The sequence below is a fragment of the Monodelphis domestica genome, chromosome 5 (genome assembly GCF_027887165.1).
Source record: "Monodelphis domestica isolate mMonDom1 chromosome 5, mMonDom1.pri, whole genome shotgun sequence".
Lineage (NCBI taxonomy): Eukaryota > Metazoa > Chordata > Mammalia > Didelphimorphia > Didelphidae > Monodelphis > Monodelphis domestica.
The window spans coordinates 254,153,946-254,179,346 of NC_077231.1; the positions used below are offsets into that span (position 1 = coordinate 254,153,946).

General features: G+C 35.7%; 1 protein-coding gene across 5 annotated transcripts in view; it reads left to right on the plus strand.

The window, feature by feature from the left end:
- The window catches only part of ZNF438 (zinc finger protein 438), a 213,857-nt gene that overhangs the window by 48,931 nt on the left and 139,525 nt on the right, over positions 1-25,401 (plus strand). For 4 of the 5 annotated variants that reach the window (XM_007504799.3, XM_056800902.1, XM_007504803.3 and 1 more), the window contains exon 4: positions 16,994-17,059. The exons of the other annotated variant lie outside the window; for it this stretch is intronic. The gene's annotated coding sequence lies outside the window, so the exon portion shown is untranslated. The remainder of the gene's footprint in view (positions 1-16,993; positions 17,060-25,401) is intronic. 5 annotated transcript variants of the gene reach the window in all.

Consider the following 25,401-nt stretch of genomic DNA (forward strand, 5'->3'; position numbering starts at 1 on the left):
CTTTTTTTGTATATTATTTATTGAGCACCATGCAGAATTTCTTTGCGTCTGTATTTTTGTTTACCTAATCTGTTCTCCTGATCTTATTTTTTTTTAAAGAATTGAATAATTTTGATGGTTGTTGCTTTGGAATATGGTTTGATGTATGGTACTGCTAGGCCCCCTTTTACCCACTTTCTCCCATTATTTTCCTTGATTTTTTTTATGAGAGGAGTAGGATGTCAAATCTGTACTTTAGGAATGCATGCTTGTTAGGTATGTGAAGTCTTGATTGAATGGAAGAGACTGAAGTTATAGAAATTAGAATATTATTGCTTTAGTTGATGCACTTCAAAAAGAAGAATTTAAAAAGCACAGCATTTTGGGACCTTTTAAATATAGGTGTAACCAGCCCTAGGATAGCTTGGAGTGTAGTTCTTGTGGCTATTGCTTTATTGAAGCATGTTGTAACAATTGATGATTATAATTGTGGTCTGGATTCACAAAGAAAAATTTAAATTAGGTTTATTGTGGGGTTTTTTTGGTAGAAGCTTATCAAAATCATCTTTTAAGACATAGATGGATTGAGTTCTTCATCAATTGAGAGAATGACTTTACCTAATGAAATCATGGATCTTTTGAATTATTGATTCATAATCTATTTAAGAAGGCAGGACATATATAACCCAGTGGAATTACTTGTCAGCTCTGGGGCAGGGGGAGCTGTGGGAAAGAGGGGTGGGAAAAATCATGAATCATGTAACCATGGAAAAATATTCTACATTATTTATTTTTTTAAAAGAAGGCAGGAAAACATACTGTACATTGTAGCAAGTATTCTTAGCCCAAGATATATGGATTTGTTTTTTTTTAATATGCTTGTAATCTTATTTATTTTATACTTTTAAAAGACAATATTCTAGGAAGGCTTCATTAGATTGCCAAAGGAGGGGGAGGAGTCCATAGCACAAAAAAAGGTGGAGATCCATAGAAACTTCTATCCACATTAGACAAAATTTAAAAAATATATTTAAAGTGTCCCCTACTTGATGGATCTTCAGTTAAATTCATGTATGTGGAGTACTTCCTTATATATTCTTAATACATATAACTGTTCTTTTCTTTGAGAAATATTCTCTGACTCACTAAATAGTAGATATATGTAATTCTTTAGATGAAAACTGTGTATTTCATTTTCCTTTTATGAACTAGAGAACATGGCTTAGCAATGATAAGGTCAAACTGTAGTATAGCTAGACTCTGATATTTTGGAGCTGCTAAAAATTTCCAGCTTTTGAAAACAGTTAAATTGATTCATAGGTTTTGACAATAAGTGGGAAAAGTCATATGATACTAAGAAAAGAAGTTTAGTATGTCATTATAAGCTGTTTTGTTTTCATTTTTTCAGAAAACTAGCAAATTTTGATCAAGGAAAAACCCAACTTATTTTGTTATCATGAAACCAATGCTCCCAGGTACCTGGATACTATACCTGGTATCCACATATATCCTGTTGAATTCATGTCATAATTATGAGCTTTTGATAACTAAATCTAAAAATAAATGTGTTGAATTTTACATATTTATTTTGAATGGATTTCTTATGCTCCCATTTTTTCCTCCAGGTTAGCATTACAATAGTACCCAGATTTGAAGTCTGAGCTTAGAAAAATAGCATTGCTCTTTTCCTTCTACTCTTTAGGCTACTCCTTCTTCGTGTTTCTCTCTTTTCCAATGGGTTATTGTAAAGGTGCCCAAACCTGCCCTAGGTCTATTTAACAAAAAAAGGCTGTACTTGGCTTCAAATAGGAAAAGATGCTTCTCTGAGACCCATGCTGATTTCTCCTTCCTGTGAACTATTAAAGAATTTGTTTTATATGTCACCTACTTGGTGCTTAACATATTCTTGCATTTTTTTTCAGCATCTCCTGAGTTGGTTTCCCATCTTTAGTGTGGAGATTGCTCTATTTTCCAATATCACCCTTAATGCCAAGTGGTACTCAGAAAATTATTTTTTCTCAAAGAAAGACCCCCTTCTAGGATAGGTCTAAGGATGAAGTAGTTAATTAACTAGAAGGCTAAAGACTTCAGGTAGAAGGACCTACAAAGAGAAAAGGAAAATTATAACAGGAAGTATCTGAGAGATTTAAATATTTTTAAATTGGTATAGTTCGAAGTTGTACTTTTAAGTTGCTTTAAAGTGCTTTTACATTGTAGTCAAGATTAAGGCTGCATTTGAGCCTATTGCCTAATTACAATAGCAGATAATCAAGGCACCAAGATAATCAAACAGCAAATATTTATTAAGCGTCCACTATGTTCCAGGCACTGTGTTAAGGGCTGATGTTACAAAAAGAGGCAAAAGAACATCCTTGTCCTCAAGGAGCCCGCAGTGGAACAAGGGAGACAACAATTGAACAAATATGTACAAAGCAAACTTTCTAGAGGTTATACAGGATAAATAGAAAATAAACAACAGAAGGACGACACTGGAATTAAGAGAAATAGCACCAAAAAAAAAAGGGAAAATAGACACAGGTCATGAACCACAGTAATGAGAGAATAAATTTCTCCTCATCTGATCCTTTGTAGTAGTTGTGGAAAGGTGAACCATGACAACGGACAGATCCCTAGCTGAGAGTGTCTTCAATTTGGAGTATGCTAAATCAAAGTGATCAAGTATAATAATATTTAAGCCAATTCTCTCCATGGATGGGAGAATTAAATATTTTAATATCTCTGTTATTTATACACTATGGATCTTAAATGATATAGGTTTCATTCATCCAACAAAATCACCAACACATATCTAATCAGACCATATCTTGAATGTTATGTTCAATTCATTATGGCAAGGACACTGGACAACTAGAATGCATCTAGAAGAACACTACCAGTAATAATTAGAGTCTATAAAACTTGCTCCATGAGGATTAGCTGAAGGAGCTGGACATGTTTGAGGCTTGGAGAAGACATAGGAATATGGTATCTTTCAGCATTTGAAGGGCTTATAAACAAAAGAAGGGGATTTGATTCATTCTGCTTGACCCTAGGTGATTGGAACTAGAAGCAATGGATGTACAATGGATGAAAGCTTCAAGATGACATAGTTCAGATTCAATAATAGAAAAACTCCAATTAGAATTTTCCAAAAGTAGAATGGAGTGTTTCAGGAAGAAAGGAGTTCCCTATCACTCAAGGCAGGGGCCTCCAAACTTTTTACACAGGGGGCCAGTTCATTGTCCCTCAGACCGTTGGAAGGCCAGACTATAAATACCTAACCCTAACCGGGCAGCAGTATACACAGTGTGGAATCCCTTCCTCCCAGATCACCACTCACCATGCTGATGTCCTCCATTGTTCAGCCAAATAATCCTTTGTGCGGCATCACCACATACAGTGCTCCTCTCACTGACCACCTATGAAAGAGGTGCCCCTTCTGGAAGTGCAGTAGGGGCCAAATACATGATCTCAGGAGGCCGCATATGGCCCATGGACCATAGTTTGGAGACTCCTGACTTAAGGTCTTTAAGGGAAAGCTAAATTATTACTTGGGAGGAATGTTACTGAGATTTCTTTTTAGATATGGTATGGGAGTATGAAGCTCCTTCCCACTTTGCAAATTCTGTTGTTCTTTGAAAAATATTATGGATTAGATTTATATACGAAAGTATCTAATTGTCATGTGTTTTCATAATCTCATATGCTACTGAAGATAGTGGAGTAGAGTCTTAGAAAAATTAGAAATGTAGCCCAAGCTGAAGTGAAAGAACCGTCACATCCCAGATTCACCTTTTTGAGTAACTGACCTTCAGAAATAAAGGTTACAAGAACAGCTGTAGCATCCAAGACTCTTAGGGGAACAAGGCAGTCATTCCCTTTCTCTCACTGCTGATTTACCAGAGCTCACCACATAAGAGAATCTGCTAGGAATCCCCCTTTAGTGTGCTGCCCTTCCTGACTTGGAGGCTTAGCTGGCCTCTTCAGACCAGAGGGCCTAAATCTCGCTGAATACCACTGCCTGTTCATGATATTTTCTTTTTGAAGTGAAGGAAGGGGACTTATTTAACAGTGCCAGAATGTTCTTTCTTCTTCTTCCCTAGCACTTAGACTAGCACGTGGCACTGAGTGAGTGCTTTATAAGTGTAGAAGAAAATGAATTTTCCAGGGCCAGTATCCCAAAGCTTGAGGCACATGCTAAGCCCCTTTATACCAAAGTGACATGTATGCCATAGTTTTCATTCTGGAAGATAATCTGTGGTAACAGAAATCTTGGGAACATATTTTATTTTCTTGATTAGACCTCCTTACTATTTTACAACTGAATTTAGATAGTTTGTGCAGATGTCATATGGCTCTATTAAACAGCTGTTTTTGTTAAAGTCCTCTGTACTTAGAAATATTCAAAAGTTTTTGGGTGAATGAAGTACATTTTATCATCTTGAAACTCCCTATTGCTAATGTGCTATTTATGGATGTTATTTTCCATTAATGATATTAATTCACACACTGGACTATGTGAATGGAATTATGCTCCTTTGTTAATTTTAACTTAATCAAGAATTTGGAATGTCCCTCCTTTTCACACTTAGCCAAACACTTGAAGAACCTTTTACTAGAAAAGGAAGTTCACACTCTCAAAGACTGAAAGTGGATTCCACAAGCACTGGCCCCCCTGGGCAGTGCCAGGCAAATTAAGAACTATGATTGGTTCCAGAAATGTGATAGACCCGTCCACAGCGAAAGGAAATAGAAATCAGAGAGACAGGAAGTGACTTGGGAAAAGAGTTTAAAAAGGGAAGACTGGAGAGCTAAACACGGACTTCTGCTTTGGAGGGATTCAACTATGTTGATGATTCTGTGTTGATAATTCTGTGTTGGAATCTGCATTGGTGGCTTTTGCTGAAGAGACTACCATAACTCCTGGTTGGAGATTGGGACCCAAGGAGCCTTTGTCAGAGTTGAGCTGGATTTCCCTGGATCATCAATTATAGGGTATTTAGCTAGGCAATATTTTCTACCTCCTTCCTATGTTTCCCTCTTTACTATCTCTACTTTGCTATAACAAAGCTACTAACAACATTGTGACTTGAGTTAATTTTTATAAATGGTGACCACAACTTTTTATGACTCTTAAATTGACCAAAACCACTTTTAATTCTTACAGGACAATCAGAATGAAATTGTCAGTAATCTATGTTAAGGCATGTAGGGTGAACCTATATGTGATAATATTTAAATACTTCAGTAGATCTATGATCTCATCTACTCATTTCCTCAGTTCAGATCATAATTCATCAATATGTCCTTTTTTGTAATTACTATCTGTTCTTACTTAGAGTCTTCATAGAGAACCTGTCTAAAATACAGGAAGATTTGAGATGCCCATGTTTTATCCCTTGCTCTCACTGTTTGAATTGATTATTTCCTTTTTTGATCATTTAGAGTCTTTTTTTCCCTTCCATTTGAATTAGTTTATTTAGTTAATTTAGAACATTATTCCTTGGTTACGATAATCACATTATTTCCCTCCCCTCCACCCACCCTTCCCACAGCCCATGCACAATTTCATTGGGTATTACTTGTGTCCTTAATCAGAACCTATTTGCATGTTGTTGATGTTTGCACTAGGATTTCATTTAGAGTCTACATCCCCAACGATATCCCTTTGACCCAAGTATCAAAGTAGTTGTTTTTCTTTGGTGTTTCTACTCCCACAGTTTTTCCTCTGAATGTTTTATCGTAGATTCCTCCTAGTTGTTCAGGATCACTGCATTGCCACTAATAGAGAAGTCCATTACATTCAATTGTACCACAATGTATCAGTCTCTGTATAATGTTTTCCTTGTTCTGCTTCTCACTCTGCATCAATTCTTAGAGGTTGTTCCAGTCCCCATGGAATTCCTCCACTTTATTATTCCATTTAGCACAATAGTATTCCATCACCAACATATACCACAATTTGTTTAGCCATTCCCCAATTGAAGGGCATCCCCGCATTTTCCAATTTTTTTCCACCACAAAATGTGCAGCTATGAATATTCTTGTACAAGTCTTTTTCCTTATTATCTCTTTGGGATACAAACCCAGCAGTGCTATGGCTGGATCAAAGGGCAGACAGTCTTTTATCCCCCTTTGGGCATAGTTCCAAATTGCCCTCCAGAATGGTTGGATCAGTTCACAACTCCACCAGCAATGCATTAATGTCCCAACTTTGCCACATCCCTTCCAGCATTCATTACTTTCCTTTGCAGTCTTTTTAGCCAATCTGCTAGGTGTGAGGTGATGCCTCAGAGTTGTTTTGATTTGCATTTCTCTGATTATAAGAGATTTAGAACACTTTTTCATGGACTTTTTAATAGTTTTATTTCTGTAACTGCAAATTGCCTATTCATGTCCCTTGCCCATTTATCAATTAGAGAATAGCTTGATTTTTTGTATAATTGGTTTAACTCTTTATAAATTTGAGTAATTAGACCTTTGTAAGAAGTTTTTGTAATGAAGATTGTTTCCTAATTTGTTGTTTCCCTTCTAATTTTTGGATGCATTAATTTTGTTTGTACAAAAACTTTTAATTTGATGTAATCAAAATTATTGATTTTACATTTTGTGATTTTTTTTTCTAGCTCTTGCTTGGTTTTAAAGCATTTCCTTTCCCAAAGATCTGACAAGTAAACTATTCTGTGTTCACCTAATTTGCTTATAGTTTCCTTCTTTATATTCAGGTCATTCACCCATTCTGAGTTTATCTTGGTGTAGGGTGTGAGATGTTGATCCAAACCTAATCTCTCCCATACTGTCCTCCAATTTTCCCAGCAGTTTTTTTTTTATCATATAGTGGGTTTTGGTCCCCAAAACTGGGATCTTTGGGTTTATCATAGACTGTCCTGCTGAGGTCATTTACCCCAAGTCTATTCCACTGATCCTCCTTTCTCTGTCTCTTAGCCAATACCAAATTGTTTTGATCACCACTGCTTTATAGTATAGTTTGACATCTGGTACTGCATGTCCTCCTTCCTTTGCAATTTTTTTCATGATTTCCCAGGATGTCTTTTATCTTTTGTTCTTCAAAATGAACTTTGTTATGTTTTTTTCTAATTTAGTAAAAAAGTTTTTTGGTACTTCAATGGGTATGGCACTAAATAAATAAATATATGGCAATAAATAAATAAATAAATAAATAAGTTTGGATAGGATTGTCATTTTTATTATGTTAGCTCATCCCACCCATGAGCAATCAATGTTTTTCCAATTGTTTAGATCTAGTTTTAATTGTTTGGAGAGTGTTTTGTAGTTGTGTTCATATAGTTCCTGTGTTTGTCTTGCCAGATAGATTCCTAAGTATTTTATCTTGTCTAGGGTGATTTTAAATGTAATTTCTCTTTCTTATTCTTGCTGCTGATATGGGTTGGAGATATATAGAAATGCTGATGACTTGTGCAGGTTTATTTTGTATCCTGCAACTTTGCTAAAATTGTTGATTGTTTCTACTAGCTTTTTGGTTGATTCTCTAGATCCACAAAGAGTGATAGCTTGGCCTCTTCATTGCCAATTTTAATATCTTCAATTTCTTTTTCTTCTCTAATTGCTACTGCTAGTGTTTCTAGTACAATGTTAAATAATAGAGGTGATAATGGGCATCCTTGTTTCACTCCTGATCTTATTGGGAAAGCTTCTAGTTTGTCCCCATTGGAAATGATGTTTGCTGATGTTTTCAGATATATACTGTTTATTATTTTTAGGAAAGGTCCTTCTATTCCTATACTTTCTAGTGTTTTCAAAAGGAATGGGTATTGTATTTTATCAAAGGATTTTTCTGCATCTGAGATAATCATGTGATTTTTGTCAGTTTGCTTGTTAATATGGTCAATTATGTGGATGGTTTTCCTAATATTGAACCATCCTTGCATTTCTGGTATGAATCCTACCTGGTCATAGTGAATAACCCTTGTGATGACTAGCTGGAGTCTTTTTGCTAGTATCCTATTTAAGATTTTTGCATCTGTATTCCCTTAAGGAGATTGGTCTATAGTTTACTTTCTCTGTTTTTGACCTGCCTGGCTTTGGGATCAGTACCATGTTTGTATCATAAAATGAATTTGGTAGAACTACTTCTTTGCTTATTCTCTCAAATAGTTTGTATAATATTGGGATTAGTTGTTCTTTGAATGTTTGATAGAATTCATTTGTGAATCCATCTGGACCTGGGTATTTTTTCTTAGGGACTTCTTTGATGGCTTGTTCAATTTCTTTTTCTGATATGGGGTTGTTTAGGTAATTTATTTCTTTCTCGGTTAGTCTAGGCAATCTATATTTTTGTAAGTATTCATCCATATCACCTAGATTGCCATATTTGTTGCCATATAATTGGGCATAGTAGTTTTTAATGATTGCCTTAATTTCCTCTTCATTAGAGGTGAGGTCTCCCTTGTCATCTTGGATACTGTCAATTTGTTTTTTTTCTTTCCTTTTTTTAATTAGACTGACTAGTACTTTGTCTGTTTTATTTGTTTTTTCAAAGTACCAGCTTCTAATCTTATTTATTAAATCAATAGTTCTTTGACTTTCAATTTTATTTCTCCTTTGATTTTTAGGATCTCTAATTTAGTCTTCATCTTAGGATTTTTAATTTGTTTGCTTTCTAGTTTTTTAATTTGCATGCCCAATTCATTGACCTCTGCCCTTCTTAATTTGTTAATATATGAACTCAAGGATATAAATTTCTCCCAGAGTACTGCTTTGGCTGTATCCCATATTTTTTGAAAGGATGTCTCAGCATTGTCATTTTCTTCAATGAAGTTATTAATTGTTTCTGCAATTTGTTCTTTAACAAAATTTGGGAGAATCGTATTGTTTAATTTCCAATTAATTTTTGCTTTACCTCTCCATGTACCCTTACTAATTATTATTTTCATTGCATTGTGATCTGAGAAGGTTGCATTTATTATTTCTGCTCTTTTGCACTTGTTTGCAATGTTTTTATGCCCTACTACATGGTCAATTTTTGTGAATGTACCATTTGCTGCTGAAAAGAAGGTATATTCCTTTTTGACCCTATTTATTTTTCTCCACGTCTACTAACTCTAATTTATCTAAGATTTCATTCACTTCTCTTACCTCTTTCTTCTTTTTTTTTATTTATCCAGTTCAGATAGAGGAAGGTTCAGGTCTCCCACTAGTATAGTTTTTCTATCTATTTCATCCTTGAGCTCCACTATTTTTCCTTTAGAAATTTGGATGCTATGCCATTTGGTGCATACATGTTGAGAACGGATATTTCCTCATTGTCTATACTTCCTTTTATCAGGATGTAATTACCTTCCCTATCTCTTTTAACTAGATTTATTTGTACTTTGGCTTTTTGAGATATCATGATTGCGACTCCTGTCTTCTTTTTATCAATTGATGCTCAATAGATTTGGCTACATCCTCTTACTTTCACCCTATGTGTATCTACCTTTCTCTTGTGTGTTTCTTGTAGGCAGCATATGGTAGCGTTTTGGATTCTAATCCACTCAGTTATTGGCTTGTGTTTTATGAGTGAGTTCATTCTATTCACATTCAGAGTTATGATTACTAGCTGTGTATTTCCCAGCTTTTTGATTTGTACTCCTGGTCCTGCCTTTTCTTCTTCCACTATTTCCTTCTACACCAATGTTTGTTCTTAATCAGTACCCCTAGTTCTCACCCTTATTTTACTTCCCTTCCTACCCCTCTCCCTTCTTATTCCCCCCTTATTTTCCCTGTAGTCTTTCTAAAATTACCCCCCCATACTCTTCCTCCCTTGTACTGCTTCCCTCCCCACCAATCTGTTTGTTACCCTTCTACTCTCCTATAGGGTGCAAATCTGCCCCAGTGGATTGGATTGTTCTTCCCTCTTTGGGTCAATTTCAAAGCATGTAAGAGTTGAGGATTTCCTATCTCCAACCTCTTTACCCTTCCAGTGTATTGATGTTCTCCCCCCTCCCACCATGAGCTTCTTTGTGACATATAAATTTACCCCCATTTGTTTCTTTTCCCATTTCTTTTTAGTATTAACCTCTTTTTTTAGCTCTAGTTGTATATATATATATATATGTGTGTGTGTGTGTGTGTGTGTATTTATGCATGCATATATCCATATACCTATTTATGTCTTGTCCTTTCATCTACAGTTTTGGCACTATTCCCTCTAAATGTAATTATTCTAGCTGCCCAGGTGATAACAACAGTTTTTAAGAGTTACCAATGACCTCTTTTCTTATAGGGATACTTAACATTTTAATTTATTGAGTCTCTTTTAAAAAAGGGTTTTTTTGTTTTGTTTTGTTTTTCTTTTTTCCTTTTTTAAAAAAATTACCTTTTGATGATTCTCTTGAGTTCTGTGCTTGGGTGTAAAATTTTCTGTTCAGGTCTGGTCTTCTCTTTATAAATTCTTGGAATTCTTCTATTTTGTTGAATGACCATACTTTCCCTTGTAAGAATATAATCAGTTTTGCTGGGTAGTTGATTCTTGGTTGTAGACCTAGTTCGCTTGCTTTCTGGAATATCATATTCCATGCCTTTCAGACCTTCAGTGTGGATGCAGCCAAGATCCTGCATTATCCTCACTGTGGTTCCATGGTATCCGAATGACTTCTTCTTGGCAGCCTGTAGTATCTTTTCTTTGGTCTGATAGTTACTGAATTTGGCTATAACATTCCTGTGTGTTGTCAGTTGGGGATTAAGCACAGGAGGTGATCTGTGGATTCTTTCAATCTCCACTTTTCCCTCTTCTAGAATATCAGGGCAGTTTTCTTGAATAATTTCCTGTAGTGTTGTGTCCAGGATTTTTCTTTTGTCATAGTCTTCTGGTAGACCAATGATTCTTAAATTGGCTCTTCTGGAACGATTTTCTAAATCCTCTGTTTTGTGAATGAGATGCTTCATATTTTCCTCAATTTTTCCATTCTTTTGGTTTTGTTTTATAGTATCCTGCTGCCTTGTGAGGCCACTTAATTCTAGTTGTTGTATTCTGGTTCTTAATGACTGATTTTCATTCCTGGCTTTTTGGTCATTCTTTTCTTTCTGGTCTGATTTTCTATGGAGGTCATCTTTCATCCTCTTTACCTCATCTTTCATCTTCTTTGCCTCATTTTCCAGCTGTTTGATTTTGGCTGTCAGGACACTATTTTCCCATTTTAGTTCAAGTGCCTCTGTTTCCAGATGGCTTATCTTAGTTTTTAAGTTCTTTTTGCAATTGTCTTCAGCCTCTCTTAATTGTGTTTTGAATTGCATTTTGAGTTCTTCCAAAGCCTATATCCAATTCGCTGGGATTTCTGATTTAAAGTTTTCTAATCCCTCCCCCTCTGTTCTGTTCGCTGTATAGAAGCTGTCTATTGTAAATTTCTTTCTTCTTTTCCTGTTGTTTGCTCAATTTCACCCCTTCTTTGCTCCCTGTATTTGTCTGTGCTCTTGCTCCTCTCAGTTTTTTTTTGGGGGGGGGGACTTCTGTCAGTCTTCCCTCTTGGAGCTTTGACAGAAGATCTCTCAGTGCAGTCTGTGGGGGAGGGTTGTTGGGGTTTGAGCTTCCCTGTCCTCTGGAGGCTTTTGGTTGGATTAAAGCCCAGCAGTCAATGAGGGAGGGGTGGGGAGCCTGGGCTTCCCTGAGTTCTGAAGCCTTTTGATGGGATTAAGTTCAGCTGGGTTGGGCTGCTTGTGCTCTGAGGCCAAAACCTCCTGGAAGGCTGGAGTAAATATGGAGGATCTCCATAGCTCTGGCCATGCTGCCAGTTCTATGCTCCCTCTCCAGCTCCTTCCCCACCATCTGTGTTTGACGCTGTGAGTTTGGCAGAGCCCTGCCCACAAGGTACACCCTCTAGACCAGCACCTTTGCCCACCCAGAGGTTCCCAATGCCACTGGAGGCTCAGCGCTCTCAGTGGGTGGGGGGAGGGGTCCTGGGATTTTCCTTCTGCCTTCTCCTTAAACCCGAGTATTCTCGGATTCCAGCTTTGGGGTGGGTGTACCTTTTGAATTGAGTCCAGCAGGAGGGTTCCTTGCCTCTGTCTTGTTAGGTTTGATTTTCAGTCCCCTTGGAGCATTCGGTTTGTGATCTGTAAGGAAGGGTTTTCAGAGGTCTGAACTTCTTCTCATTCTAGGCTGCCATCTTGACTCCACCTCCTCATTTAGAGTCCTAATAATATCTCTTAAACCATTTTTGTGTATGAATTGTTATGGAAATGTCCTATAGTCTACTAGTGTGCAAATATCTCTCCATTGTCCTTTTGGTCATCTGTAGCTTTGGTCATTCTGAGGTGATGATGTTCTAAAACATGTAACCATAAAGGTAGGCCAAGAGGAATTTGTATTAAAAAGATGAGTTTTATGCTAGTAAGAGATCTTATTCACTAAATACACATTGTGTATTTTCCAAAATGAAATCTCAAATGCCTCCTCAATGAAAGCCTTGAGTATTTGAAAGGTTAAGCTTAAAAATCCATCCAGAAAAAAATTAATTAGAATATGCCTATTGTCTAATATTCAGTTGGATCACTAGTCTGTAGAATTAAAATATCACTACATATATCTGAGATGAGCACTCTGCGTAGACAGTGACTTGGGCTCAGAACTGAATATAGTAGACTGGAGTACATTTGGCAGATTTTTAATTACAAAATATTGAGAGCAGCAAAAGGTTTTTCATGTGTTCTTTATATGACTAATTTTTGAAGTTACTATTATTCAGTAGTGTGCCATTTTATCTGATTACACATCCCTTCTGATAAATGTTGTTTATTCAGCCTTATAGGTTTCTTCCAAGGAGATGGCTATTGTCTTATATACTTTAAGAAGACCAAAGTGACATCATTAGGGGTGATGCCTTTTGGCTTGTGCATAAATTGAATTTATGTGAAACAGAGTTGCACAAAGTAGTCTGTTTCACTGTCTCTTCCACAGTCATCTAAATTCAGTAGCAAGAAAAAGTCAAGACAACTGGTAATAATCCAAGATGCAGTGGCTTCTTTGATGTCTTTGATGTCTAACCACACTCCAAGTACTCCACAGCACTGATTCTCCTGCCTTCATGGTGTTTGAAACAAATTGTTCTCATTTGTCCCTTCCCCAGGGGAAGTCTTCAGAAGGGGATAAAGTATTAGCTGAAGGAATAACAAATTGTAAATAATCTAATTACCTAATAGCCCTCTTGACCACTGGAGCAAAGTCATCTCATTTCAGTGCCCTACAAATCAGTAAGATTAAAAATTGGAGATGCCTTGAAAACTCATGTTTACTTTGGCCTACTTCATTCATGAAAACCTTCTACAGGAAATATCTGACTTTAAAACTAAGTAAGGGATTAGGATATAGATGATAAAAGTTATATAAAACAATTTACTGGAAATACTAAGATTTCTGTAAATAGCAAGTTTTCTTGGTGCATTTATATATTTTGACATCATAAACTACATAAAGAGCATCATGGTGCAGTTTGAAGACACCTGGACCTGACGTCAGAAAATTTGGATAGGAATCTTGGCATGGCCCACGCAAGGTGCTTTGGTCCTTTTCTACTCTTCCATGAAATAATACATTTTATATATCACTGCAATCTTGGAAAGAAAAGGTGCAGAGGATATGATCCCTGCCCTGGATTTTACATTTATATGGGAAGATAAGATTTATATACATAAAAGAATAACTATAAATTGATACAAATAATGCAATAGTTCAATTTACCAAACATTTATTAAGTGCCTACTGTGTGCCAGAGACAGTAAAACAATCCCTTTAAGCAATTTATAATCTAATGGAAAATTAGATTGCACACCAAATGAAGCTTGGAAAGCAAGGGACAGGGGGGAAATGACACCAGAGACACTTAATGTGGAGGTATTATCTCTGGAGTTCAAGCAAAGTAGAGCTAGCTGCAGGTAGAAAGTGGAGAAATAGTTGGAAAATCCAGATTTCTAGCACTCTATAAATGAAAACCTAAGTGGATTCAGAGGGTAGAGGAAAGGAGATGAGAAGATATTGAATATCTAAAACATAATGATAATATTTGAGATGATTGGTCTATCCTAGATGGGATACCAAACCAAGCAGAGGTGCAGATGGAAAATGGAGAATTGGGCAACCATGTTAGTATGATTCAGACTATAAAAAAAGTACGTTACACTTTTATGTATATAGTGATGTGCCTTACAAGGGTCATAGATTTAGAGCCAGAAGAGCCTTTATAGACCCTCTTGATTTCATATGATAGGTGAAGAAATTGAGGTCCAGAAAAATCATGTGACCAAGGTCATCTGTGCAGTTCATTGCAAATCTAAAATTCAAATTTGGGCTATCTGCCTCCAAATCAGTACTCTTTCTATTGTAATATACTTCCTAACTAAATAGGCTGCTCATCCAACCTCATGTCCTAGAGTTGATAGGCATTCTTCTTCCACTTGGTTTTTCATATATATATACGTATTTTTCATATTTATATAAAATATGAAAAATACATATATATATATATATATATATATATATTTATCTTTTGGGGGCCTTCTTAAAGAGAGATTCTGGGCTTGATGAAATCAGGGCAATGTCATCTGCAAACAGAAACATAAGAGCCTTTCTTCCATTTGAACTTTCCACAAGATGACATCCATGACAATGGCAGATGCCTTTGACATGTTTATGCCTCTGTTCATCTTGAGAGTCAGAGAAGCATGGAACAAAGTAGGTTATGTGAGTGCTGCTTTTCAAGGAGCTTTATATAAGATTTTGCTATATGCACAGGAGAAACCTTGGAGAAGAACCTTTTTTCATACTAAATAAAATTCCTTTTAATAATCCATAATTAACAAATAAAGTGGGACTTTGCATTTCTTAAACCATTTTTTTTTCAGTCACTAGTTTGACCTGAAAAAAAATCTGGTCTATCCTGGAAAATTATTTGTGTAAGCTTGCTTTCCCTTTCTTCCTTATATTTCTGGGAGGATACCATTTATATGAGTGTAAAAAAAATAGAGCAATGGCAAAGTTTATACAGTTGGCATTTATTGATGTCCTGTTTATCACCTTTTAAAAAGGTAATTGTTTGTTTTTTTCTTCCAATCTTACTCCCAATTTTCAGATTTTTTAATACTGCAGATGCATTCTAATTTTCATTTGTTATTTCTCTCCAATTTTATCTATGTGTTATGAAATTTTAACACTAGCCTGTCAAGACAGCTTTGGATTTTAAAACAAAAAAATTTACTTCTGGACCTTTGAATCATATCTCTCTGAGGCAATAGATGAACTCCTTCCTATAATTACTGGGAGATGCTATACTAGTGCTGTTCAACTGTTCTAAGGATTACATGGTAACTCCTGGCATCTTGAGGTTGGAGTCCTCTAAATCAGAAGGGTTCAGAAAAGTGACATCACAGGAAGCATAAAATTGGATGGGGAAAGGGAAATAGGGTTCTTTTGCCTTGGAACCATGGAAAGAGAAGGCAGTTAGGTCAGCACTTGTCTACCTATATTGTGGCCATGCCGCTGGCTTGGAGAAGGTGGCTAGGAGAGTGCCAGAATAGCAAGCATTGGCCAGGGGAAGAGGCTTAAGAGAACAACTGGTCACATCTTGTTGGTGCTTTTTCTTTTTCTGCTTTTTGAAAAATTATTTAATAACCACACATAAATTAAGATAAAGCCTCCAGAGAATTTTTCTCTTTATAGTGTCTTTTGGGTGATCTGGCTTAGCTGAGTGTCAGATCAAACTTTTAGTTGTTATTTTCCCCACAACTATCTCTATGAAAACTCTTAACTGGGTAGTTTTTCTGGTATCTTGCAAGAGATTAAATCAATATGTTTTCTGATTGGAGATGAAGAGTATTTAGACTTATTAGAGGTACATACATTATATACTGCCAACCCATGATTATTGAAAGACTAGTGATCCCTTCTCTAGATGATGCATATATGGCCAACAGCTTTTTTCCCCCCTTCTGCTCTGTTCCTGGCCATTTTCTTGTTCATTAAAACAGCACTAGAAAAAGAAGTGGGGGGGAATGTGGAGGTGAATTTCCAAGTTGCCTCATTAGCTATGGGGAAAACATTTTGCCCCCCTTTCAATAGTCTAGAAAGAGTTTTGAACTATTGACTAAAGTGAAAATTTTATTTTATTTGTGAATTCATTTTTTTCACTTTGAATAAATCGAAGTTGACTTGTTTGTTTTGACTAAAGAAAAAGAAAAAACATAATTTATAGAATATATAATTATAGAATAAAGATTTCTTAGGTCAAATGTGAGCTTTGCTTTAATACCCGAGGAATTTTTAGCTTGTGAATCAACAAGAAAGTTATTGAATTGCTAGTTATTGTATAAAGTTGGATTACAGTCTTCATTCCTATAATACAAATACTGGCATTTTGCCATGGGATATTTGAAGTTATGTTACTTGATAGTATAATATTCATCATGGTGGACTATTCTAAAATATGATATTTCATTTGGTCTGTTTATTTATTAAAACTATGTAATTCATATGTTCCATCACCATTCTTTTCTAAACATATGAACAATTGTTATCTTTTAAACCGACAATGGCACAATATAGTAGGATACCTGAATTCTTTTAGGCAAATTAAATACCCCACTTACTTTTAGTTAATTACTTTTAAAAGTTCCTTTTCTAGGAAGCAGCATGAAGCAATTTAAAAAGTACTGGTGATTAAAAAAGAGCCAAGTTGAAATCTTCACTATTTAATACTAACCATGAGACCATAGGAAGTCATAACCTCATTGACACTTAATTTCCTCATCTATGAAATGGAGATAATAGTATTTGTACAAGTTATTTTGCAGAGTGCAAGGAAAGAGCTTTCTAAACTTTGAAGCATTTAAAAATGAGAGGTTTATTGCTTATAAAGCTCTTTATTTCTTAGATGTCTTTGATAGCTTTTATAGCTGCTTGAGTTTTTATATCTATTGTGGGCAGTCTCTAGATGTAGGATTTTCTAGATGGGGCTTATGTGTAACTACCATGCCTTACTTCTCTCCTATATTATCATCTTTACAGGGATACCTAAGACTTCAGGCAGCCTCCTGCACACTCGTGATCTAGAATACTTTCCCAAGAATATTCGTAAGTACAGCAGAAAGTAGATACAAAAGAAAAGCTTCTTAGGTAGATTTTCTAGAACTGAACAGCTTTCAAGATCTCAGCTGGCTTTTTTCTCTCTCATGTCTATTTAATTCTGTAGCCATAATATAAAGGCAAGTTTAAGAGTGGCAGTCCAGAAGCTTGAGCTTTCCATGCTTTTTATGCTTCCTACTGACAGCCTTATTGTGGAAGAGGGATTGATGCCTTCCTTAAGACCAATGGCTGCTGCCCTCTTGCTTCCATAGCTCAACTTTCTTAAGTCTTGTATTGTGGTATTTGTTTGAAAGGAAGAAGATTGAAATAAGAATTGTGAACTAGGAAAAAGATCCAAGGCTGGCTTATAGTATGACCTACTTTTTGTAAAATCCACATAATTCAGACTTTATTATGTGCATAAAATTCCATTCTAGTCACTTTACTCCTTTTACATTAAATAGTCAATGCCAACAACTCATTACTGAGACTTTATATAACAAACCATTATGCCTGGGTGATGGAAAGGAAAAATTGGTAAGGATATCATTTTCAGGTTCATACCTCTATGGAATTAGAACCACTAATAGATTAAGGAAGAATGCTCTTGGCTGGTCCAGAGGCTCTGTGGTTACTGTTTTGCCATGTTTCAATGGTCAGATTTCTGATCACCAGGCCAGATGGATAGGAATATGGCATTCTTGCTTAGCTATTAGGAACAAAAAGATATATTGGTCACTAAGAAGCTCTAAGGCTGGGGGGATAAAGATTTGACGCATGATAATAAGGCAAATGGACAATTCCAGACATTTCAGTAGTTCTTATAGTCCACAGTCCTATTAAATTTAAAGCTTTGTAGGACAATTGTAGGAATATCCTGGAGAGACTGCAAGAGGGGCAAGACTATTAGAAAAATGTTCTCTTCTGACTCTCTTAATCATTTTGGTACTTGGAAATACAGGAAATAGATTGTACCAGTTTGTCTTTTCTGGATTTTGTTGTTGTTGAGTGGGATATGGAGCTATATATTGTCAGATGAGTCAGGAGAAAACAAGATGATGCTTATTAGCTGACATTCATATTTGAATTTAGACCCTGCACAAATCACTTTATCCTGTTTGCCTCATAGACTTTCTTTTTCATGTAACAAAATGATATACTTATTTCTAGCTTCAAGATCCTTCACTAGTTTCTGTCAACTGCTTACTCGTCAGCTATTTGTATATATACTATTATTTGTTAATATTTTCTTTCTGAGATCCTTAATGCTCTTTACTTATTTAAACAATGTCTCTCCCTTTGCTCCATCTTGATATTACCTTACAGATGTTAAGTTATCTTATTTGCTTGAAAGTGTTTGCTGGAAGTTGACTATATCAAAATTGAGAGGTCCCATAATGCTGGCCCCAAACCTTTCTGCCACTCATTTTAAAAATCAGTATCTGTTTTTCATCTCCTATCCCATTAGCTCCAGTAATGATTCTGGTACTCCGTAGCTGTATTCTAGGTTTTTACCTAGAATTTATCATCCATAGAAATGAATTGATAGTGATACTTTTAGTCTACCATAGAAGCCATATCAGAATTATATTTTTAAACGATATTCTAGAATTTAGGGTTTGTTTACTATATTGTTAATGAATGGATTGTTATTAGATGGCTCAAGGGAACTGTCATTAGCCCTGGATTGTTCAACATTTTGCTAATAACTTGGATGTAGCATGCCAAATTAATTAGATGATAGGAAGCCAAAAAATGGACAGCTAACATGTTGGATAGCGGTCAAGAGTGAAAAAAATTTCAGTAAGTTTGAATGATAGGACAAATCAAATTAAGTGAATTTTAAATGGGGAAAAATTTAAAGTTTTACACTTGGTTTCAAAAACTCAGTTGCACAAATATAGCATGGTGATGATATGCCTGGACAACCAAAGATCTAGAGGTGTTAATGGCCTGTAAATTCCAGTTGAGATGTGTGACTTGAGATAATTCCACATAATCCTTCCACTATTGTATAGACTAATGTCTAGAACAAAGGAGGATAGGCAGTGGAATTATTCTCTTATACTCTGCCCTCATCAGATGTCATTTGGAGCACATATTCAGTTCTGGGCTCCAATTCTAAAAAAGGACATGCATAGTTTGGAGTATGTGCAGAAGAAGGTAGTCAGAGTAGTAAAATGATGTGGAGACTGTGCCACCTGGGTATCATTTGAAAGAATCAGGAATGTTTAGTCAGAAGAACAGAAGACTTAGGTGCCATATGATAGCTGTTTTCAAGTATTGGAAGGGCTGTCCTTTGGAAGAGGGATTCTTGTAGTTCTTCTACTTGGCCTTAGACAACAGACCTAGGAGTAATATATAGAAGTTGAAAGTAGGTAGTATTAGTGTGTATGTTGTGTAATGGAAAAACTACTTACATTAGGGAGGTCCAATGTGACTCAGGGGATAGGGTGCTGGGCCTGAAGTCAGGAAGACTCCTTTTCCTGAGTTAAAATCTGGCTTAAAATTATTAGCTGTGTGACCCTGGACAAATCACTTTATCCTGTTTGCCTCAGATCCTCAGCTGTAAAATGAACTGGAGCAGGAAATGGCAAACCATATTAGGATCTTTGCCAAGAACACCCCAAATGGGGTCACAAATTCAGACAGACCTGAAATGACTAAAGAGCAACCATAATAAAAGGTAGACTGGACTTGCTGAGAAGTATTGGGCTTTCCCTTCCTCAGAAGCCTTTTAGCAAAAGCTAAAAGGCCAGTTGTCAAAGATGTAAAAGAGATTCTTGGGCAAGTTCTAATTGAATTCTTGCCATAGAAGATTCTTTCCAGCTCCTGGTATCTGTGATTCTGATATATCAGATCTAAGTGTCTTCCTTTGCTTTCTTGATCTGATTTATTTATTTATTTTTGGCCAGCACAAGGGCAGTTTCTCTTTTTGAGGTTAGTTACTAAGTATTTTGTTTAAGGTTAATTACATTTCAAAGTGTCATAAAACATTCTCAATGCTTTCTGAAAGCTGTTTTTTAAAATCACTTTTATTTTTATTTCTCAGCCCATCTTATCTCTTTCCTTATTTTCTGATGTGTATGTATGTGAAATTAATTTCTTTCACAATTGTCTGTTGATAGATGCTGAGAAAATGTTTCCTTTTCCCTAGTGACAGGTTCATAATAGCAACTTGCTTGATGGAAATCCCTCCCAGGGGTCCATAAGGAAGAATAAGATCTGCACTCTACTCCTTTCTCCAAATTGGCACTTAGAAGCCTTGTAACTTGATCCAGCTGTAGTCAGGCTACTAAGATTTCCTTTAGCTTCTGAGCATTGAAAAAAAATTTTTGTAAGCACAGAAAACAGCTGAAATTATCCTTTTTTTTTTCAATTTTACAATACAAAAAAATTTATATTCAGAATATAGCAGATGATTTTATATGTAGTAGATACAAGGGGGAGTATAGAGTTCTAGTTAGATAATATAGGATTTACTGTGGAAGGAATATTTTCCCTCCAAACTGAATAGGAACAAGATGTTTGACTACCATCTAGGGTGGAGATTTATTTATTTGGTGAGCTTTAGGTGAACTACGTTCCATACCTCTGATGAGTATGCCAGCATCTACTTTTTTTCCCTTGTGTGTGATTGGACCATTCTCTTCAGATTTCATGTATTCTTTTTTCTTTGGGGTAACTTAATTATACAGGTATACATGGCAGCAAGAAAGAGGAAAGGCTCTTTTCTTGAAGCATGATTTTACCACATCATTATGAATTTATAGGATTCTACATATAAATATATTTTAAAAGTCAGATTTAGCAGCCAAACACACACACACACACACACACACACACACACGCACATACACACGCACACACACAGACACACACACACACACACACACACACACACACACACACACACACACACCATACCCTATTTTTTCCATTCCCCTTTTCTTGCAATTTATTTATGTAGTTACATAGTTTGGCAACAGGAGAACTCCATTTTTCATAGAAATTTTTGGCATGAAAGGGTTACTGTTCACATTTCCTGTGTAATTCCCTCTGATCTTGCTGGGCTGTAATTACTTTCTTGATGTTAAACATTCCCAGGCTCCTATAACCTTCTAGCCTTCTTGCAGTGGCCAACCAAGTTTGTCCCAGGTGATCATGTGGGCGAACCTCCTGTTTTAGAGAATAGAAATTTCTCTCTTTTCCTGGATAAGATAGACTAAAAGCTGATTCCTATATATCACAGTCCCAAAAGGAATCCCTTTAAGGGAAAAATACATAAGTTAACAATTTTTTAAAGTCAGATTTAGCAGCCAAACAGTTGTCAAATAAGCTCCATGGGTTTTAGAATTTGCTGAATCTCAGTTGAATGAATTCCTGGTTGAATGAATCCCAGTGATAAATTAAAGATTATCTTTCCTCATTTTAAAAATACATTTCAACAAATGGGTTTTGAATATAAAAGGACAAATTTTGACTGTAGCGTCTCAGTTTTTTTGCCCACATAATTGGCAAATCATTTTATGCTGCTTTGAGTATGAAATTGTTTAGCTAAAATTCCAAGTTTTCTAATTCATTTACATTCAATGCAGAAGATGAGTAGCTTATTGCTTTGGGAAGATTTTTTTTTAAATTCTACTTTATTCTTTCCCTTTTAGGAAAATATAATGTAACTTTATTTCTCTAATTAAGCATTTTGATAAGTATTTTCTAAAGCAAAACCTAGATAGAAATGAACATGTTCTTTTTCCTTAACTGTTTGGAGTCAATTCGTTGCCTTCGAAATGAACAAGAATTATCAAGGTATCTCACTGTGGTAAAATCAAATGTAATGGACTTCTCTACTAGTAGCAATGCAATGATACAGAACTATTCAGAGGGACATATGAGAAAGAACGCTATCCACATCCAGAGGAAGAACTATGGGAAAAGAAACACAGTAAAAAAACAACTGCTTGATCACATGGGTGGGTGGGGCTGCCTGAGAAAGTAGACTCTAAAAGGTCACCCTAGTGCAAATATTAATAATAAGGAAATGGGTCTTGATCGATGGCACATATTAAACTCAGTGGAATTGCACGTCAGATATGGGAGGGTGATGGAGGGAGGAGAGGGAGGGAACATGAATCTTGAAACCATGGAAAATTATTCTAAATCATCTAATTAAATAAAATTTAAAAAATTAAAAAAGAATTATCAAGGTATCAAAATGCAAGATTCTTTTTTTTTTAATGAATGGAAAAGCCCTCATTAAGTGTCTGCTGTTTACCTAGCACTTTGCTAAATGAAGATAGAAATACAAAAACAAAGTTAATCCCTGACCTCAAGGAGCTTATATTAAAATTTTTTCCCTAATTTATTATTTATTTATTTTTAACATTTTTCTTTTTCAATTTGAGTTCCAGATTCTTTCCTTCCCTATGTTCCTCCTCCACTTCATTGAGAATGAAAGCAATTTGAAATCAGATACAACATTTCTATATTAGTTGCATTTTTTTAAAAAGCCAGAAAAGTAAAGAAAGTGAGAAAATTATAATTCATTTTATGCTAGTTCTCTCTCTGGTGGATGGATAATATTTTTTCATCATTGGTCCTTTGGAATGTTCTTTGAAGGGCAGAGCCAAGATGGCAGCATAGTAGCGGGGAGCCTTTTGAATCCCCTTCCAACTGATCATTACAAAGCATCTCAAAAGGACAGAAATCAAAACTCGGCGAGTAAAGGAGCTCTCTCACAGGACATAGCATTAAAGGTAGGCAGTGGGTGGAGATTCCCATGTTATAAAGGGACAAAACTGCACTAATCAAAGTGCAACCTGGCCACCCTTCACCCACACCACCTACTACACCAGAGTTAGGGCAAGGACTGGTGCAATCTTTAAATTCTCAGGGGCTGGCTGAAAGTACCACAGACTTACTGCTGAGGGCAGTGTAAGAGCATGGAGCTTGGTCAGCAGAGAGTGGAGCTTGGGCAGAAACATGGCTGTGGTCAGCTGAGGCAGTAGGAGCTGAAAAGATAGCCTCATGGTAAAATGTTTTAAAGCTCATGCTACACAAAGAACATCACAGATTTACTCACCTTCACTCAGGCTTCTGACAGGGAAGGGAAGATACTATCAAGGCAAAGCCCCAAGAGACAGAAGCTAAGAAAGCAATGACCACCAACATGTAGGAACCCCAGTCCACTAGTGGCAAAAGGAATAAGCAACTGCAAAAAAAAGCTCTTGACCCTGGATAATTTCTATGGAGAAAAAGAGAAAAATACAGAAGCAACAGCAGAGAGTGAAAAGCAAGCAAACATATCCAAACTTTCCATAAAAAAAAATGAAATTGGTCACAAGCTCTCAAGGAACTCAAAAAGGAGTTAAAAAACCAAGGAATAAAGAAGGAAAATGGAAAGAAAGGCAGGGGAAAAAATGAAAGTAATACAAAAAAGAAAATAACTGTTTAAAAGACAAAATTGCCCATATGGAAAAAAAGGCACAGAAATCAAATGAAGTAATAAGCAAATTGGAGACCAGAAAATTGACTTGCTGTAAGCCATCAAAAGCAGGATAGACCAAACCAAAAAGGAAAATCAAAAGATCATAGCTGAAAATCAATCTTTAAAGATGAGAATTGGGCAAGTAGAAGATAATGATCTCAAGAAACAGCAAGAATTAATAAAGCAAAATCAAAAGAATGAAAAAATAGTTGGAATTGTCTTTGATAGTTGTATTGATCAGAGTAGCTAAGTGTTGCTTAGTTGCATATCACTAAAACATTATTGCTAGTGTGCATAATGATCTCACATTCTCCTTTTCACATTTCATAAGTTCATGTACGCCTTGTAACGTTTTTCTGAAACTACCCCTCTCATCATTCACTGTCATGTCACGGCCTTTTTAGTCATTCTCCAATCAGTTGATTAGCATTCCTTCTAGTTCCAATTCTTCGTCACCACAGAAAAAGCTGCCATAAATATTTTGAGACAGCTAGTTGGCACAATCAATAGAGTGTTAAGCCTGGAGTCAGGAAGATCCGAGTTTAAATCCAGCCTCAGATATTTACTAGCAATGTGATCCTGGACAAGTTATTTTATCCTTTTTGTTTCAGTTTTCTCATCTGTAAAATGAGCTGGAGAAGGAAAGGCAAAGCACTCCAATATTTTTACCAAAAACAAAAAACAAAACAAAAAAAAACCATCAGGGTCACAAAAGGTCAGATATAACAGAAGACCAAAAAGTATTTTTGGACCTATAGGTCCTTTTTTCTTTTATCTTTTTTCAGATACAGACTAATATAGTAGTGCTATTGCTAGATCAAAGTGTATGCACAGTTCTACAGCCCTTTGGAACGATTTCCAAATTATTCTTCAGCATGGCCTATTTTTCCCTCATCCCCTCTAACATTTGTCATTTTTTGATAGGTGTGAGGTGGTACTTAAATTTCCTTTTTCTAATCAGTAGTAAGTTAGAGCATTTTTATATCAAACAATTTTGATTCCTTTTTTTCTGAAAACTATTTATATCCTATGACCATTTATTAATTGGGAATGCATATAGTTTTTATAAAATTTACTCAGTTCTATAATCAGAATATAGTTTAGAAATAATGACTTTATCAGAGAAATTTGTTGGAAAAGTTTTTTTAATATTACTTCATTGTCTATGGTACCTTTTAACAAATATAATTTTCTTGATCAGCTCTTTTAATAAAATCTAATTTTGCATTTGCTTTGTCTGAGTTCATGATTGCTACTTCTGCCTTTTTTTAGTTCAGTTGAAGCATGGTACATTATTCTCCAGCCCTTTATTTTATACTTTTTATGAGTCTGTTTCAAGTGTCTGTGTCTTTTAAATAATGTTAGATTCTGATTTTTAATCCTACTTCCATTTTATGACAGTTCATTCCAATCACATTCACAGTAGTTATTACTGTGTTTTTCCTCCATCACATTCTCTTCTGTTTTTTTCTTCTCTTTCTCTTTTTATCCTATTCCTCTTCAAAGGCTATTTTGCTTCTAACCATTCCTTTTCAACACCCTGCCCCTTATCTTATCCCCTTTTTAAGGAAGTTACATTTCTGTACACAACTGATTGTGTATATATAATATATTCTATCCTCTTTGAACCAATTCTGATGAGAGTGAGATTCAAGCATTGCTTGCTACCCCTTATTTTCTCCGCCACTTCAAAGTTTTCATTTTGAACCTCTCTTTTATATAAGAAAATGTCTCTCATTCTATCCCTTTCCCCTTCTCCCAGTACATATATTCCTTTACTCTTAATTTTTTTAGATCATTCCAATATAATGAACTCACACCCATGCCCTGCATCCATGTAAACTCTTTTTAAATTACCCTAATG